Here is a 19138-nt window from a genome sequence, read left to right on the forward strand (position 1 = left end):
GTGTTTTCCCATCAATTTTTTTGATACGAAATTGATGTCAAAATTTAATGTCATTAAGTTGTTCAATGCATTTCTCCTCACCATGCGATCCCAGAATAAACCTTCTTATGTCAATAGTTTATTCCAACACATCAAAAGTAGGCTCTGGCATGTATGATTTCTTAATACATTCAAGTAATGATGGCAAGCTCCCAACTTCCTTCCTCCTCAATGTGACTGAAAAACAACTGAACATCTGATCAATATGGTCATGAGTGTGCCCAACAAGAGGGAAACCAATCTTTACCTTCTGAAAAATTCTCAATTCAACAAGCATGTTTAGATATCCAAAAACAAGCTATTTTTTTTTTCATGGCAAGTGTTGTCCAATTGTAGATACAAAACTTCAGGAAGATTACCAGACCAATGAGAAAGCACATTATGAATTATGGTTATTGTCAGATTTGCATCATTATGAATATTTGGAGTTGTGAAGTACACCCTTGGCAACATTTTCCCATTGAATACCATGGAATCGACCAAGTGATACTGAATAAAATTTTCCTCCTATAAATTTTTGGATGTGAAAACAAAATGTGGTAAAAGTGTTTTCTTCTAGTCCATAGCATCAATTATCAAACCCAAATATTTATTTGGATTATCATAACACTTCTTTTGATGCTTATACAACTTTTTCCTTTCACTTGTTTTTTTTTCGCGATGCTCCTGAAGTTCTTTGACAATTGAATCTACACAACATGAAAGAAAGCCATTAAGAAATATGTTTTCATAGTTGATGACTATACAATTTTAAAAGTTAAAGTTATGAATGCTTACCTCTTTTTGACCCTTCATATTTGTCCCCTTTTTATTTAAGAGAAGCACATATACTGCAAATTCCCATCCTTGCCTTCTTAGGAATACAAACATTGTTGAATTCTTTCTTCCGTACCTTCACAAAATATTGATATGTAATAAACTGACCATGTCCCTCAACGTCTTCTGCATATTCTTTGTATAAGCTGTATATTTCTCGTCTTGAAAAATTATCTAGAATATGTATTGTCTCTCTATTTGGCATACACCCTCCATGCTTTGAAAATAAATCTTTCATCCATGAAATTACAGTATTTGATAATGGTTCAAACTGTCGTTTATGATGTACTTTTGAATAAAATGTGGGATCCTTTTCCAATTTTTCTTGAATTATCGAGAAACAAAAATTCCCAATCGAATGAAACATTTTGAAAGCCTTTCTATAGATAAATGAAGAACCAATATGATAATCATAACCTGACAATATAGATTGCATGCACCCAACTAAATATGAATTTTGCATGCTTTTATTCATTGACAAATATATTTTCCTTTTCTCTAATGCAGATTTGAAATCCATATGTTTCAAGCAATCTTTTTGACAACATTTATTTGAAATGAGAGTGCTGATAGAACTTCTTCTCGTCAGATATTCTAGTCTACCCCTTGTATAACTAGAACATCTTTCATTGATACGAAAAGGTATACTCCTACTCCTCGATACAATATTTATTGGCAAAATCTCCATCATTGGATCATCATTTGTAATCATTTTCATCAGCATTAAGAGGAATGTTATCAACACTACGATTAGCTGTGCTTTTCAAATACTGACTTGTAGGATATTCTTCATCTTCCCCTTCTTCAATGCTACTGTTGTAGTCCTAAGAATTGGGACTAAATGGAAAATTTGACTCGATGTTTATTGGATATTCTTCCTCATGTGCATTGTCAGTGCTGCTCTCATAATCCATAGAATTAGGACTACGTAAAAAATGTGACTGTTTACTTACTGATAATGCTACATCCTATCCTTTGTCACTGCTACCTTTATAGTCATTAGGATTAGGACTAAGTGCTTCATCCTGTCCTTCATCACCACTGCTTTCATATTCCATAGGATTAGGACTGAGAGGACACCATGACACTCCATTATTTTTAATTTTTTCATCACGCTCTTCATCACTACTACTCTCAGAGTCCATAGGATTAAGACTAAGTGGATACCATGACACTTCATTATTTTGAAATTCTTCATCACTGTTGCTCTCATAGTCCATAGGATTAGGACTAAGAGGACACCGTGACACTCCATTATTTTGAAATTCATCATCGTGATCTTCATCACTACTGCTCTCATAGTCCATAGGATTAGGACTAAGAGGACACCATTACACTCCATTCTTTTGAAATTCATCATCATGCTCTTCATCACTATTTCTCTCATAGTCCATAGGATTAGGACTAAGAGGACACCGTGACACTCCATTCTTTTGAAATTCGTCATCATGCTCTTCATCACTGCTACTCTCATAGTCCTTAGGATTAGGGCTACGTGGACACTGTGACACTCCATTCTTTTGAAACTCGTCAACATGCTCTTCATCACTGCTACTCTCATAGTCCATAGGATTAGGACTAAGTGGACACTGTGACACTCCATTCTTTTGAAACTCGTCATTATGCTCTTCATCACTACTGCTCTCATATTCCATAGGATTAGGACTAAAATAACATCGTGATACTCCATTCTTTTGAAATTTGTCATCATGCTCTTCATCACTGCTGCTCTCATAGTCCTTAGGATTAGGACTAAGTGGACACCGTGACACTCCATTTTTTGAAATTCGTCATTTGCTCTTCATCACTGCTGCTCTCATAGTCCATAGGATTAGGACTATGTGGACACTGTGACACTCCATTCTTTCGAATTTCGTCATCATGCTCTTCATCACTGCTGCTCTCATAGTGCATAGGATTAGGACTAAGCGGAATCCGTGACTCTTTATTTATTTGAAATTCTTCATCATGATCCTCATCACTGTTTCTCTCATAATCCTTAGTATTAGGATTAAGTCTCATCCCCTCTTTCATCAGTGCTGCTCTCATAGTCGTTAGGATTGGGACTAAATGGAATAATTGACTTTCTATTCATAGTGGAAGAATTTCCATTATATTCATCAATATGATTAGAGTTGTTACGCGATGAAGATGTTGATACTTTACAAAGCGAAACTTCACTATCAAGAGAGTCCATCCCTTTCAAATAGAAGAGGTTGAGTGATACAAATGCAGACTCTCCTAAAGATATTATATAGCTTAGAGAATGAAATTTTCCCTCCATAAGGTTTCACCAAAATATTTCCCTCCAAAAAATTTCGTTTCATGTATTTCCCTTCATTATTTTATTCTGCAATTTATTGAAAAAATTTAACTAAATTTTTTTATGTACTAAATCTTTAAATTTAAAATTGTAAACTAAAACTTTTACCTAAATTATTTTAATAGTTAAACTATATAATATTTACTAAACAATTGAATGTTTTTTTTTTTAATTTTTATAATACCTTCTAAAACAAATTAATCCCACATTCACCGCATTGTAAAACAATCCCATAATATTCGGTTTATCATAGTTTCCTATATCATCATAAAACATTAACATGTTAAATGTTTTTTAAAACAAATTAATCCCAAATTAACCGTACGGTAAAACATCTCTGCAATTTCACATATATAACAAATTTCATTATCACTATTACTCACATCGCATCAAGAATTTCAGAGGTTCGTTAAAAGACTTGGAGCGAATTTGTGGGTTAGCTACATTGCTATCAACAACATATTCGACGGAGGATTCTTGCATTTGAAAGGTTAGTTAATTTTTTTTCTTTGCAAATTTTGAAATTAAATAATTTTAATGAAGTTAATTTTTTTTAAATTAAAACTTTTTGCAAACAAAATTTACCCACTAACTCCGCAGTAGGAATGGTGGGCCCGATAATGCTCACGGCGGCCAAATGGGCCCGTAGGTTAGGTACGATGGGGATAGCTACTGTCGAACAGTAAATAGGGTCTTTTTCACCTCTATTTACCCTACATTAATTGTCAATCCAAGAACGATTTGTTATCTCAAAGAGTGTACTCAATTTGAGGTGGTCATTTGTCAGAGTAATGCTAGTAGTATAATGCTCTCAATATAAGAGTAAACAAATGCTTGGAATGAAATCTACTTGCAAAAAGAAACCTAGGACTCAAATCATGCATTCAGAAAGCTACAACAATTTATCAATCAAGGGTACAGTAACGGTAACTCTTCCCTCTGTGAACTGATGCAATCAAGAATGCACTCAAAGGAAGGATCATCAAGCTGGGAACTAGACAACATATGTCGATGTTCACTATAGTCTCAGAACTTTTGCACACCAAAGAAATGATGATCTTCAAATGACAAGAAATGGAACAACAACTATCTCTATAAACAGGATTGAACAACAAAACCTTAACCTACAGAAATGATTGCAGCAATAATTATAATCTACAGGAATTAAGTAACAGCCTTTGAATTGAACAACAAATAGAAATGGAACAACAGAATATCAGAAATAAAGTATAGAACAACGACTTAAATCTGAATGTACAGCAACCCAAGTTAAACACGTGGCACACCTAACATTAAAAGGAGCAGTAATTTGAGTTTCGATACAATACGCATGAATCACAGCTATAAAGTAACAACAATCCCGAATGAACAGCAATCACAATTTAAGAATAAATCATACAGTAGTACCGATTTAGGAACATATAGCACGGTTAATCTGTAATCGAATGGAAATCTATAAGGAACAACAATGTTATATCAATTGTCAAAAGGAACAACAATGTGATACAAAGTTAGAATGATAACATAGCATTCCTATTGCAGATAACAATAGTATTTAGTCAAGTATATATAACAGAGCTGATATGTAAAACAGTAAAGCATGTCAGATTACTGAATAGAGTAAATGGAAGAAATCAAACCACACATGAATCAGAAATATGGTACAAGAGCAAGTGATCCACCAGGGCCGGGCCCTTAGCCTCCAGGGACTCACTGCTTAAGGCTACTCTAGAATCAACGATAGAACAACAACCAGGTTTTTATATTAAAACATTAAACAGAGTTACAATGAATCACTCTTCAAAGAGAGCCGATGATCAAAGTTCAAGCACCCAGGAAAATTTCATAAAAATAACAATAGTTCTCTCTCCCCCCAAGCTAACAGTGCTACCCCTTCTTATAATAGTCAAGCAACGGTATCAACAATGCAGAGGATTGTTAAGATAGCAATCCCTCAGGATCAAAGGATCTTGAGGGATTCGCCAAGCTGTTAGTTTGCAGTTTTCCTCTTGTTCTTTTGCGCCGATTGGAGATATCCTTTTCCTTTTTCTGGCTGTTACGCTCCAATTTGGATCGCCTTGTTTGAACGCAGTTCCCTGCCAAAGGGACAACAGTTAACTTGGTCTCGTTCTTTCCTTTGGGATGATAGTCTTCCATTTTCTCCTCTTTCTGCATAGAAAACGGGTAATTATTAGTTATTTCACATTACATATAAATCTTCTAGATTTTATCATATTCTTTTTTCATATGCCTAGCTCATGATGTGAAAAGGTTGTGAGTTTTGAAGAAAAGATAACAAGGTAAATGAAAATAACATGCCTTCTCCAATGCTCAACACACCCCCTGCTTACCCTTTTTCATGGCCTCATGAAAACATTGTAGTTGACATGCAAGGCAGTGAGGGAGTAGGCTAGAGATGGGATCTCATGAGGAGGTCTACAGCCATGATGCCTAGCTAGGTCTTAAAAAAAATGTCCTGTCTGGCCCTCAGGAATTTCGTATAAGGCTTGGTATCCTGGTGCAGGATGCCAAATGACCAGACTTCAGAACCTAAAACCTAACCAAGATGGCCCTTCCCTCAAAATAAGATCACCATAGAGGCCCAAGCAATCAGTAGCTAACTTAAAGTTCTCATAATTAAATGGTTCCCTGTGTTGGATATTCGGATTAGAAGTCTGATATCAAAATTTAGCAGCTGCAATGGCAAGGTCTTTGATGGTAAAAAAGTATTCTATCCCTTACCGATTGATTGTTGTATGAATGGGTCGTAATGCTTTAATCACGCCCGGAGTCCTCATGAGGCTCATATGTTTATTCCATAACTACAATGGATCTCTAGGCTCAGCTCTTACCCATAAGTCTAATCCATTTTCTTGTCTTTGGAAGGCATTATAGGCTTTAAGCCATTTTATTTAACTCCAAATGAAATAAATGCCTGCAGTTGGATATCCCCAACGAAAGGGTCGGGATTCTGCTCTGTTTCTTGATCCAACACAAGGTTGTGCAAATAGAACTTGCATAATAATCTCTGAACCTTTACCCCATAGTGCTTACAACAATTTATGAAATCATCAATAGTGTTTATTTCTATAGGGGCTCCTGCTTTGACAGCCTTGATTTTAAATTGTAAATGTCTTTCCATTAAAAACAAAGCATAATTCTTAGTAGGTGCTCTACATGCTAGGACGTCAGTAAACAAAGAGCATAAGGTATCCATTGGTTTGATAAATACATCTAGCGTATGAGTTACCTTTATGACTCTTTCTTCTTCCTTTTGCCATCCTTCAAAAGCCTGACTTTCGGATAAATTGATATCCCTTAGTTGTTGTTGTAATTCTTCATACTTTTCTCAAGAGATAGTTTATTCTGTAAGTTTTTCTACTGCTTGCTGGACTTGCATCAAACCCTCTTGTAGGGTCACTGTCTTTGGGTCACTATCCCACATAGTAGTTGTAAGCGGGAGGTTCACTTGAATCTTCTTATTGCGTCATTCCGTAGTTATGGTTCGCATTTCTTCAAAGGAATGTGCCTCTGTCTGAATTTCTTTGTCACAGGCCATTATGTCATCTATTTGAATTTCGACATGGCTAACAGTTGAATGTTGTTCCTTCTGATTTTGAACAGCAGGCTGGACCTGAGTCCTCTTAACCTTTTTCCTAAGGGGTTTCACTAGAGTGGTTGCATGCCTTACCACCGAGGTCATTTTTGTTCTCTTCCCCATCTTCAGAATCCTGATTTGTTGTCAAAGTCACACAATTACATTAAGCAGTCTTTGTTGTTCCTTTTGTTAATCTTTTGATTTCTTCCGTTTTATTGGAAGGAACAGTCGTTCGTGCACTGGGGCCTGGACTTTCTCCTTCACCAATTTATTTATTTTTCTCTTGGGGTGCTTCCTCATTATTCCGCTGATCGGGTGTTCGGGGGTAGAAACCCTAGCTTGCTCTACAATCCACTGGGTAACTTCTTCTTCCCCCCTCTATTCCTCATAAAATTCTTCCGGTGTATTCTAACTTAGAACAAATTGTTCCTCCTCTTCATCCTCATCATTTTTCTCTCCAGATTCACTTTCATCATGGTCAGAGTGATTCTCTTCTTTTTCTTCCTCGTCACATAACTCTTTGGATGCACTCTCTTCATGAACAGAGTGCTCCTATGGCTCTTATTCAGTGTGGAGGTTTAGTGGGCTGAGAGGTCGAGTATATTCTTCCATGTTGGCCTAAATCTGGGCCAATTCATCCTCTCGCAGCAGATTTTGCAATGGGATTTCCTCACGTTGCCCTGTTTCTTCTTCAGCCTGACTAGATTGGTCGGTCTCTCCCTCTGTTTATCCCTCATCATTCAATTCTCTTTCGTTCTATCCTCCTTCCAATTGTGGGGGTTGCTCGTCCCCTGAATCAACTATTTCCACCGGTTGACTAGTGTTTCCTTGGGAATTTTCCAGCCTCCCTCTGATCCATGCCAATCTGACAGATTTCCTCCGTTTCAATGGTCTATTCGATGTACTTGCAGTATGCTTTCGTTTGGGGGCTGGCAAAGCCAGTCCCCCATCTATTGTAAAAATTAGTTCTTCCCAACTGCTCTGTTGCTGAGCAAGACTGTAGCTAACTATAAATTGTATCAACCCATGATGACTTACTACCGATTCTATGTGGTGAGATTTCTTCATGCTTCGGGCAACATCATGTAATAAAGAATTTAAAAATGCAGGCAAATTCATAGTGCATTTTTGTTTTAATACAGCTAAAAGCTTAAGGTGGCGTGGTCTTACCACGTCTTTTTTGCCTTCACAGGTAATGTAATTCTAAATGATCTTTGCCAATTTTTCCCACGGTTCTCCGAAGGTTGCTGGTAGAACTCCCTTTCCGCTTCGAGTCAAGTTCTAACCTTCATCTTGGAAGATTTTGATGGCATCTCACAGTCTTACTTTCATAAGAGTTCACACAGATTTAGTGGTTGGCAGTCTTGAAGCCTCTGCGATTATGTCATTGGTGACTACTATATGTCTTCCTCTTACTGTGGAGTGATATTCTTGCAGGTTATGCAAAAATTCAATTGCCACGATCTCGTTGGACTGTTGCATATGATTGAGATAAACTATCCATCCTGCCCTTGTTAGGATTTCTTGTGCGGCATCAGAGACTGTCAACACTTGTGGTTCTCTACAAATTGATCTTCCTCCCATGATTAGCACACTATAAAAACACAAAGATGGCAATGGAATAACAGGCTGTTCAAGCTGTTAGAAACCACAGAGAAAATGACAGAACAACAAGCTTGTTCAAGTTTCAAATTACTGCTAATTGTTGCAGAGCATAACGTAGAAATAACTTTGAAACAGCAAGCCATGCAAATTGGAAAACAATATACCGTTAAGCCTTGCTATTCCCAAGTAAAAGTTCTCCAAATGATAAACTGACACGTATGCCAGTGAATTATGAGGTCACCTGCTCCCCCCTTGCAATGTGATAGGCCGTCCTCAGCCGTCAAATGAGGGAGCGGCGTGCTGGACTGACATGATACAGAGTCAGAAAGGAGCAGCGTATACTGAGATGCCATGTTTACAAGAACGAGTGGATTGCCAAAATCGAGGTATATCATAGAATCGCTTAATAAATAAGAGAATGATGTGATATGATGTGAGATTTGGAGGATAGGACAGCTGATGTGCACAAAAAGTTCAGTGTAGTCACGATCAACCTTTTCCATCATGATTGATTGTAATAGATTTTATGTATTAAAGGTTCGAAGGAATTATGTTCATAATCTTATTTGATCCATTACAAAGGTAGAAGAAGGGAATCATAACTGCTATTGGTGTATAAGGAATGTGACCTCAATACCATCAACAGAGCTTTGTTGCCCACAGGTGTCCATAACCTTGATAGAGTTGTTTATTTTACCCATGGAACCATGATCCTTTGTGTATGCTTAGGAAAGTGATTGTTATAGGGAAAATTGTCTATATAGAACTGCTCTATCCCACTAAGGTGTGATAGCTGCCTTAGAAACAAACAGAGAAAAGCTACTTTCATTTTTCCTTTATGAATTATAAATAGAGAGGAACAAGAAGACCAACCTCTGTCTTGCGCTAATCTCCTGATTTGATTCCTCTCTTCTTTGATAGTATTTAGCTACTTGCTCCCTTGCACGCCCAGCTTCACAAACTACCTGTAAGATCACAGAAGCATAACACTATACAAAGACATGGATCTATAATCATAAACATTCTAGGATCATATGTAAATTGACCATACAAATGTAGCAAGCATCAATGACACAAGAGCATGGAGGAAAACTTGAATAGCTTTTATTGATAAACAAGAAAGAGCCAAGAGGAGTTACAACCAGTTGTTCTGACCCAGCATCAACCTGCCAGCAAAGAAGCCCCTCTTCACCTCAAACAAAGCTTAGATCACCCAACAATCTAATGTTTGTCTCAAGAAACCAACAACAATTCCTTACAATATGCAAAATTCTAGCCTCTGGATCTCTGGGATGAGGGATCCATATATAGATGTTTGTAATGGAGATGAGTCAGCTCATGATTTGATTACTGTCTTCCCTCTGATAGTTCTTGCTTCCACTTGGAGATTGATGGTCTCTTACTCATCCTTGGTCAAATTCAGTGAGGCAAGTGTCACTGGAGAAGATTTTGGAAGCTTCCATTGCCTCTCCACCTCGCGAATGACACTGCCATTTGTCATTTCTCGCCCATCACACCCAACAGAAGGGATTTTTGAAATGCAACACACCCACACAGTGTATTTAGGTGAGATGCAATGCACTTGGCTAGTGGAGCAGCTGAAATGATCCTGTTTTGACCAATTTTGAGCAGTTTTTCATGGAGAACTTTTGGGAGAAGCTGCAATCTGTTGACCTTGTTCCTTTAGGGGTTAGAACAACACTTTTAGGGACTTAGGAGCCCTTGGTTTATGGATATTTCATGCTTGGGGTTGTAGGGCCCAAAAATGTCTATAACAGTTTCCCCCTAAAGCATGAGGTCGTTAATCTTTTGATGTCGGGTGAAATGCTTTATTATGAGGATCCGAAGTTCTTTCAATGCTGGGAGGAGACCTGTAATAAGATACAATACAATACATTATCTTCATAATATTTTCATGATCTAGCTGAGGCGGGCATTCCCATGCTCAGCTTTATAAATTCATTTTCATGTACATAGGACAGACAATCGTCTGAGTGTAGACTGATGATTTTGATAGAGCCATCATCCTTTTGATTGGATGATTATCTGTGCAGCAATGATGTACATTTGATGTCTTTATTTCCTTGAATATATATCGTAGCCCGGATGGATGAAACTAGATCCGGGGTCTTCAATCTCGTTCGATCTTCACTCAAAGTACAAGTCGATCCATGTGAGAAATGTTCTGAAGTCGAACATGGAAAGACATCGCTTGATTACCAGCCAATGATGTAAACTGTTAACAAGCGCGAGAAGAATCACTGATAATGATAATGACCCTCAAGGTACTGTAGTACAATTCACGTGGTGTGAATAAAGGACTTGGTGTCGAACACCACACAAAATATTTCGGTTGAAGGCCATTGATGTAAACCTATCGCCGGAAGTGAGAAACTTGCCATTGAGGCATGCAAGCTTCAAAGTACTGAATGGGGTGTTCCTAGATCAACTTCTTCGATAATGAGCTGATGTCGACAAGAAGTGATCCATCACAGGAGGGCCTTAATGAATCCCACATCAATGACACGGAACGGAGCAAATGATTTTAATGGAGGTGAAAACGATCTGGTGATATAAGGTTCAGGGTGGCGGTCATGAAAGAATGGAGTATAAATGTATGGTAGTGGGTGAGACACAGGTGAATTCTCTAAATGACTTCTCTTGAACATATCGGCGACACTGATGTGATGGATTGGTAGCATTAACCCCAAATTTGGATGGTATGATGGGACCATGTTGATGTGACCGGTGAATGAAACAACCCAACTTGACTCGGACACAGAGTGGAAGTGTCATGTTCAAGAGTGACTTGCTACCAACAAAGTTTCTTCAAGTTTTCTTCCCAATTTTCCCCAGTCATTGTTGACCAGTACCTCTTTATTTTTGTCAAGCTTGAGGAGGATAACATATGCTTGTTCTATAATTTTCCCTTCGGGAAAACCCATCACTATGTTTTAACGAGCCTAGCGATAGTGAAACTCGTTCTCGTCTATAGACAAGTTTGTCGCTATTACACTTTTAACGAGTTTAACGACAAAGATAACTCGGTCCTTTTCAATTTTAGAGAGTCTGAAAAGGAACGTAAAGGTAACTCCAAAATTCCTTTTTCCTCATCTAATCCCTTAAGTCTGAAAAAGTATAAAACAATACAGAAGGGATGAATTTTCGATACTTTTAACGAGCCGAACAAAACAAGCGCTCGATCTTTTTGTGTAATAATCCCTCAGGTCCAAAAAGATTAAAATTTAGAGGAGGGACAGCACTTCCTGTCCCTTTAATGAGCTGTAGAGGCCAATGGCTCGGCAATCTTTTCATATTTTACGAGTCAGTTGAAAATAGCTTAAAGGAGACTCGTCTTTTGAGGAACAAGTGATCAAATGGGTAGCACCTGATTCCAGGTAAGGTTTGGAATTTTCCAATCACGGCAGTGTTACAAGGATGGCTAGTGAGATCACTCTTCGCAGCTGTTCCTAAAAATGGGTAAACAATCAAATGGAGGTGAATGATCGGCCAATGCAAAAGTGGAGGTGACGGTGCAAACACGACCAAGGCTTTAATGGCTGAAGTATTACATTCACGATGGTTATTTACCGGGGAATAGTTCATTTTTTAATGAGCTTAAACGCGGGGGGGGGAAACATTTTCTCATGGCTTATGTTTATCTTTTAACGAGCTTGAACTATGTGCTAAAACTGCTCGATCAATCGAGTCATGTGATAAGAATGTCTCATATAAAAACAGCAACTTTTAGATTTTTGCCCCACATCCTTTCTTTATGCAAGTTAGGAAACGACCAATCCTACGAGTTTAAAGGGTTAGAGGACCTACAAATTTAAAAAATAAATAGTCGCTCTTCGTTTGCAAGCCAAAAGGTTTGCATGCCCCCAGGTATAAAACAAAGTTTCAAGGTTACCCCTTCTTTAGTCCGTTAAAACACTTGTTTTATCGAGAGAGGCCTACCTCTTATAGGTTACCCAAATATCGTTCTATTCACAACGCAAACAAAACACTTCTTCGGCGATGTCTACCGAAATAGACAAAGGTGAATGAAGGAGGTTACTCCACTCACATAACTTTGACAAGAGAATCTTGTTCTAGAATAACCCCCTCTTCCAATCACAGACATGAGTACAGACTAGTCATATTCTCTCAAGGAAACCTACCCTATACCCGAAGTTTTCCTGCCGAAGCAGACCAGGGTGCATGACCCCTGGGTTTCAGTCATGTCCCCCTGAATCACTCGCGCTCATCGGGTGGATGGACTGGGGATTGAGACATTTATTGCATGAAAAGACCATTCAAGGATGGTATATGACTATTTGCTCTGTATGATCCGGGAAATGAACGTTGGTCTACGAGCTTGACCACTCTTCCTTCATGCGGAAAACACATTACTCTAAAGAGTGAGGAGACAATTGCTCCCATGCAATAAATATAGTCTTGTCCAAGGAGTAGATTGTAATCCAGGGGTCCATGAACTACCACTACGTTCATGTGAACGGTTTTCCCTCTCAATGTTATGGGCACATTGGGAAGGATCCCTAACGTTCAATTGGTTCCTTTATCAAAATCTGTTAGATTTCTCATCTCAGGCAAAAGCGATGGCGAACCAAGCGCTTTCCAAGCAGTTGAGGAAAGGATACTCACAGAAGCCCCTTCATCTATGATGGTACCGGCCATAACCATTCTATATATTTGAACAATGATTCGGAATGGTATACTAGCTGGTAAACATGGTCTGCCTAGTTGATTTCAGTCGAAGGAGACAACTAGGTTGCTTGGAGGTGGGACCGAATAGACGGCCGGGTACGACTCTGACGAACTTCCTTCCTACGGTAAAGGAACGGGTAAATTGCCCCCATGTTCGTTGGAGTCTGTGCTTATGAAAAGAATTTGGACGGTGTCATCCTTGTTCTCTTCGGTGACTGTATCATCTGAAGATGGAACCTCTGAAGGCAAGACCGGGTCAATTTCCGCCTTGACCTTTTGACTTTCGTCTGGTATAGGTTCAGATGGTTTGTCTTCAATGATAGATGCTTTAGCCGACCACCTGAGCAGGCCAGCCGGATTTTCAACTAGTGACGGACTCGACAAGAGTTTTTTATATCCAGGAGGAAGTCGTAACAGTGAAACCGGACGATCATCCAAAATTCTTTTAGCTTCGTCTAAGAAGGGACAACGGTGGACGACATGGTCGTCTTCGCACAAAAAGGAACAATAGAAAATGCAAGTGTTGTTCCTCCACAAAAAGGAACAGCAGAAAACAAAAACGCATCGTTCCTTTGGAAAAGGAACAACTGAAGAAAAATGTTGTTCCTTCGGGAAAAGGAACAGCAGAAAATGAAAATTTTGTTCCTTCGGAAAAAGGAACAGTAAAAAAATGAAAAAGTTGTTCCTTCGGAAAAAGGAACAACAGAACACAAAAATGTTGTTCCTTTGAAAAGGAACAGCAGAAAACGAAAATGCGTCGTTCCTTCGGAAAAAGGAACAACAGAAACAAAAATGTTGTTCCTTCGGGAAAAGGAAAAGCAGAAAACAAAAATGCTATTCCTTCGGAAAAAGGAACAAAAGAAAATGAAAATGTTGTTCCTTTGGAAAAAGGAATAGTAGAACTCAAAAATGTTGTTCCTTCGGAAAAAGGAACAGCAGAAAACGAAAATGCGTCGTTCCTTCGGAAAAAGGAACAGCAGAAAAAAAAATGCTCTTCCTTCAAGAAAAGGAACAGCAGAAAATGGAAATGTTGTTCCTTCGGAAAAAGGAATAGCAGAAAACGAAAATGTTGTTCCTTCGGAAAAAGGAATAGTAGAACACGAAAATGTTGTTCCTTCGGAAAAAGGAACAGCAGAAAACGAAAATGCGATGTTCCTTCGGAAAAAGGAACAACAGAAACAAAAATTTTATTCCTTCGGGAAAAGGAATAGCAGAAAATGAAAAATGTTGTTCCTTTGGAAAAAGGAACAAAAAAAAATGTTCCAAAGGAACAAAAAAAAATGCAAGTGTTGTTCCTTCCGAAGAGGAACAGCAAAATGGTGGAAATGTTGTTCCTTTTGAAAGGAACAACAAAGTGCAAAAGTGCTGTTCCTTGAAAAAGGAACAACAGAATGGTGAAAATGTTGTTCCTTTCAAAAGGAATAGCAAAATGGTGAGAATGATGTTCCTTTCGAAGGGAACAACAAAGTGCAAATGTTATACAAAAATATATAAAAAACAAAAGAATTATGTACAATGTGTAAGAGTAGTCGAATTACTTAATGAACCAAAGGTGAGGAAGATTTCTCCTCCTCAACCAGAATCTGCATGTCAGAGTCTTCGCGGAGTTGCTGGTAGAAGGATTCCCGAGTAAGTGGTTTGCGGTATAATCGAACTCGGTGGCCATTTGCCTTAAAGGTATTTCTGGATCCATCAATGGTGGTTAGAGTAATGGTGCCATTATCATGTACCTTTTGGATTTCCTATGGTCCTAGCTAGTGAATCTGAAGTTTCTCGACGAAATCCTGGAACCTAGAGTCGTATAAGAGCGCCCAATCTCCTTCGCAGAAGACTTTCTTTTTCATGAGGGCATCGTGCCATTTGGCTCGCTGTTGTTGGATTAACACAGTGTGTTGAAGGGCAGAGAGCCTGATTTCATCTAGCTCATTGATCTGCTGTAATCTATTAATCTGAGCCTCATCTAAATCTAGACTGACCTCTTGCGCTATTCATAATGTTTGTATTTCAAATTCTATCGTAAATATGAGTTCCTCTCCAAATACTAGCTGGTATGGTGAATAACTAGTAGTAGTTCTCCACATTGTTCTGTATGCCCACAATCCTTCTGGCAGTCTTGTAGTCCAAACGCGTCTATGTGATGCAATGGTTTTTGCCAGTATTGCTTCTATTATTTTGTTCGTGCTTTCTACTTGACCATTTTCCTGTGGGTGGTATGGAGTAGTAATTTTATGCTGAATATGATAGTTTTTTAGTGTGGCAGCAATTTTATTACTAGCAAACTGAGGTCCTCCATCCGTAATTATATCTCTTGGGAGGCCATATCGCACAAATATGTGGAACAGGAACTATATGACAGAATCCTCTGTAGCTCTCGGCAATGCCTCTGCTTCAACCCATTTGGTGACATATTCTGTTGCTACCAAAATGTATGTTTTCTGATTTGACGATGGGTTGATTGGACCAACAAAATCAAGCACCCATCATTCAAATGGTTTAATAACTAGCTGTGGGTTCAAGGGTATTTCATCAGCCTGTCCAGGGCATCCCACTCTTTAGCTGTTGTCACAAGCTTGAACGAACTTCTTTGCATCTTTGAAGATCGTGGGCCAATAATACCCTGTTTGTAGCACCTTGTGACCAGTTCTCCGATCTGCGAAGTGTCCGCCACATGGTCTGTTGTAACAAGCTTTCAAGATGTCAAAAATTTTATCTTCACGGACGCATCTCCTGATGTGCATATCTGTCCCTGTATGAAACAGGTAGCCCCCAATCCAAGAAAATCGAGTACTACGCTGGACAATCTGCTTTCATCCATTGGGGGTCAGATGTTTCGATAATTTGCCTACTGCTAGATAATTTGCAACATCAGCATACCAGGGTGTTTTAACAGTAACAACGAACAAATGTTCATCTAGAAATTGATCTTCGACCACTGCTGTATCCACTGGTTTTGGCATTTGTGAGAGAAAATCAGCTACAAGATTTTCTTTTCCCAGTCGGTCCTTTATTGTGATATCGAATTCCTGCAATAAAATCAGCCATTTGGTTACTCTACCATTTGTGATTGGTTTATTTGCTAAATATTTTATGGCAGAGTGATCTGTATATAAAATAACAGGATATCCAGTGATATAATGCCTAAATTTATTGACGGCATGTATTACAGCTAAAAATTCCTTTTCAGTCACAGTATAGTTGTTGTGGGAAAAATGCCTATGCAGGACGATCCTATCCTCCTAAGGCGTGATAGTGCCTTAGCAACAAACGAATGCAGCTACTTCAGTTTCTTTCCTTTATGAAAATGAAAGAGAGGAGATTGGTAGACTTACCGTTATCTTTCGGTTGTCCCTCGATCTAGATCCTCTCCGCTTTGTGTGTCCACAGCTACTTGCCTCCTCGCTTTTGCACCCACAAGATCACAAGAGAACAACTACCTGTGACAAGAGAGCAGCTACATGCAACAAGAGAAGGACACAATACAAAGGCAAATATACATATTCATAAATGATTCAGGATTAGAAGTAAATCAAATACACTAATGCAAATCATACAATAAACACTAGCATATAGGAAAGAACCAAGAAGCTTTATTGATTGATAAACAGGGTTCAGGAAGAGATACAACCCATAGGGTTCCAACCCAGCATATCCTTCCCAACAGCAAGGAATTCCTTCTTCAGCCCCTTTCAAAAGCATAAACACCCAATGATCCAACCACAATCCAACAGCAATTCTTTGCAATACAATCCAGCCTCCTTAGACCTCATGAGAGAGCTCTATATATAGGAGTTTTGGAGAAAGGATGAGTCAGCTTGAGGCTGGCATGAAGCTGACTAGTGTCCTCTCCCACTTCAGTTCTTGAGTCCACTTGGAGATTCTTACTTCCACTTGGAGATTTGGAACCTCTTACTCATCACCAGTCGAATTCCCTGATCCAAGTGTCATTTTGGAAGCTTCCTGGGCATTGACACCTTGAGGAATGAGTCTGCCACTTGTCCAAGTACGCTCAGCGCAGGTGGCCTTCTTTGCAGTTGACATTCAGCGTAGGTACACAGTGGAGCACTTGACATTCAGCGCAGATGCTCAGTGGAGCAGTTGACATGATCCAGAAATTGCTTGTTTTTGAGTGTTTTCAGGTGGAGAACTTTTATAAACTGTTGTGGTTTGCTGGCCTTGTTCCTCTAGGGGTAGGAACAACATGTTTAGGGACTTTGGATCCCTTAATTATTGACATTTCATGCTCGATGATGCAAGGCACAAAAATGTCTATAACAATAGTTCAATTCAGCAGGAGACAAATTTTTGCTAATATAATAAATTGCATATGGTTTTTTATCTTCTTCTTGCTCAAGGACTGCTCCAATAGCTATGTCTGAAGTATCTGATGAAATTTGAAATGGCAGGTCCCAATTTGGTCCTCGGAGTACTGGGGCTGTTGACACAAGTTTTTTCAGATTCTCAAAAGTGCGATCACATTTTTCTGTCCAAACAAAGTCAACATTCCCTGTCAGTGCATATAAAGGTGCAACAATATGAGAAAAATGTTCTATAAATCTTCTATAATAACCAGAAAATCCAAGAAAACTGCGTACCTCTGTCTGAGTGGTAGGAGTAGGTATTAACAAAATTATTTGAATTTTGGCTGGATCTACCTGTATTCCAGCTGCTAAAATATAATGGCCTAGAATAAGTCCTTCAGTCATCATCATATAGCATTTTTCATGGCTCAGACAGAGTATGGTGGCAATGTATCACTGCAACAACTTTTCTAGTGCGTCTAATGCTGGGTCGAAATCATCTTCGTATGGTGTAAAATCATCCATATATACTTCGATCCATTCATTTATTAAATCTTAAAATATGTTGAGGATAGCCCTTTGAGATGTGGCAAGGGCATTGCATAGGCCAAAAGGTAAAACTTTGTAGGCAAATGTTCCCCAAGGATAGGTAGAAGTAGTTTTTTCTTGGTCTTCAGGGGCAATTTGAATTTGATTGTATCCACTGAAGCCATCCAAGAAAGAAAATAATTTCTTTCCTGCTAACATATCTAATACCTGGTCAATGAATGGAAGGGGAAAGTGGTCTTTTTGTGTTGCTTTATTTAGTTCTCTATAATCTACACAAATCCTCCACTTTCCATTCTTCTTTGCTACCACTACAAGTGGAGAGACCCATTTGCTATTGGAGATAGGGTAAATAAAGTTCACATCTAAAATTTTTTGAAGTTCAGCTTTTACAATGTCTTTTAAGTGAGGGTTAAGTCTCCTTTGTGGTTGGCGAACAGGTCTTGCATCCTTTTCTATGTAAATGTGGTGTGTACATAACTGGGGATCAATTCCTTTCATGTCAGGATAATCCCATGAAAATGCTTCTTTGTATTTTCTCAGTAGCTCGTTTAGCTTATGTCCTTGTTCTGGAGTCAGGTTGCAATTAATGTTTAAAGTTTTTCCTGACTCAATTTCTACAGTTTTTCTATTTGATACAGAGGTAGTAGGTATTGTTTGATCGTGTGTATCTTTGAGAGGATCTTCTTCTAATTCATTATCAAATGCTGCTTCTATCATATGACATTGTATGTGGGATCTAGATTTAGCCTGGCTAAGAAAGTTGTTAATGACATCATCCTCTGTTTTATCTTTGAAATCAAGGGCATTTTCTATGGTTAATGGGGATCTAATATTTTTGGTGAGGTATAATACATGATGTTTGTTAGTTTTCATTATTGTGACACTTGGCTGGGCTGGAGGATACGAGTCTAGATTCTTGATATTATCCCCTCTAGTTATGGTCATACTGCCTTTTTGGCAGCTAATATAAGCGTCAATGGTTGCAAGCCAAGGTCTGCCTAAAATCAATGGATGTCCTTCAAGTCGGTTTTTGGGGTTTATTATCAGAAAGTAGGCAGGATACACCCAGGAATTAGCGGATACCATGACATCATGTAGTGTGCCTTCTGGCCTAACCACAGATCAGTCAGCCAATTCTAATAAAGTGGAGGTTAGTTCTACTGATGTAATGCCCAGTTTTTGACAACTGGTGGTTGTTAG

This window comes from Pinus tabuliformis, chromosome 6 (genome assembly GCF_031772625.1).
Source record: "Pinus tabuliformis cultivar Carrire ecotype Pingquan chromosome 6, CPIR1, whole genome shotgun sequence".
Taxonomy (NCBI): Eukaryota; Viridiplantae; Streptophyta; class Pinopsida; order Pinales; family Pinaceae; genus Pinus; species Pinus tabuliformis.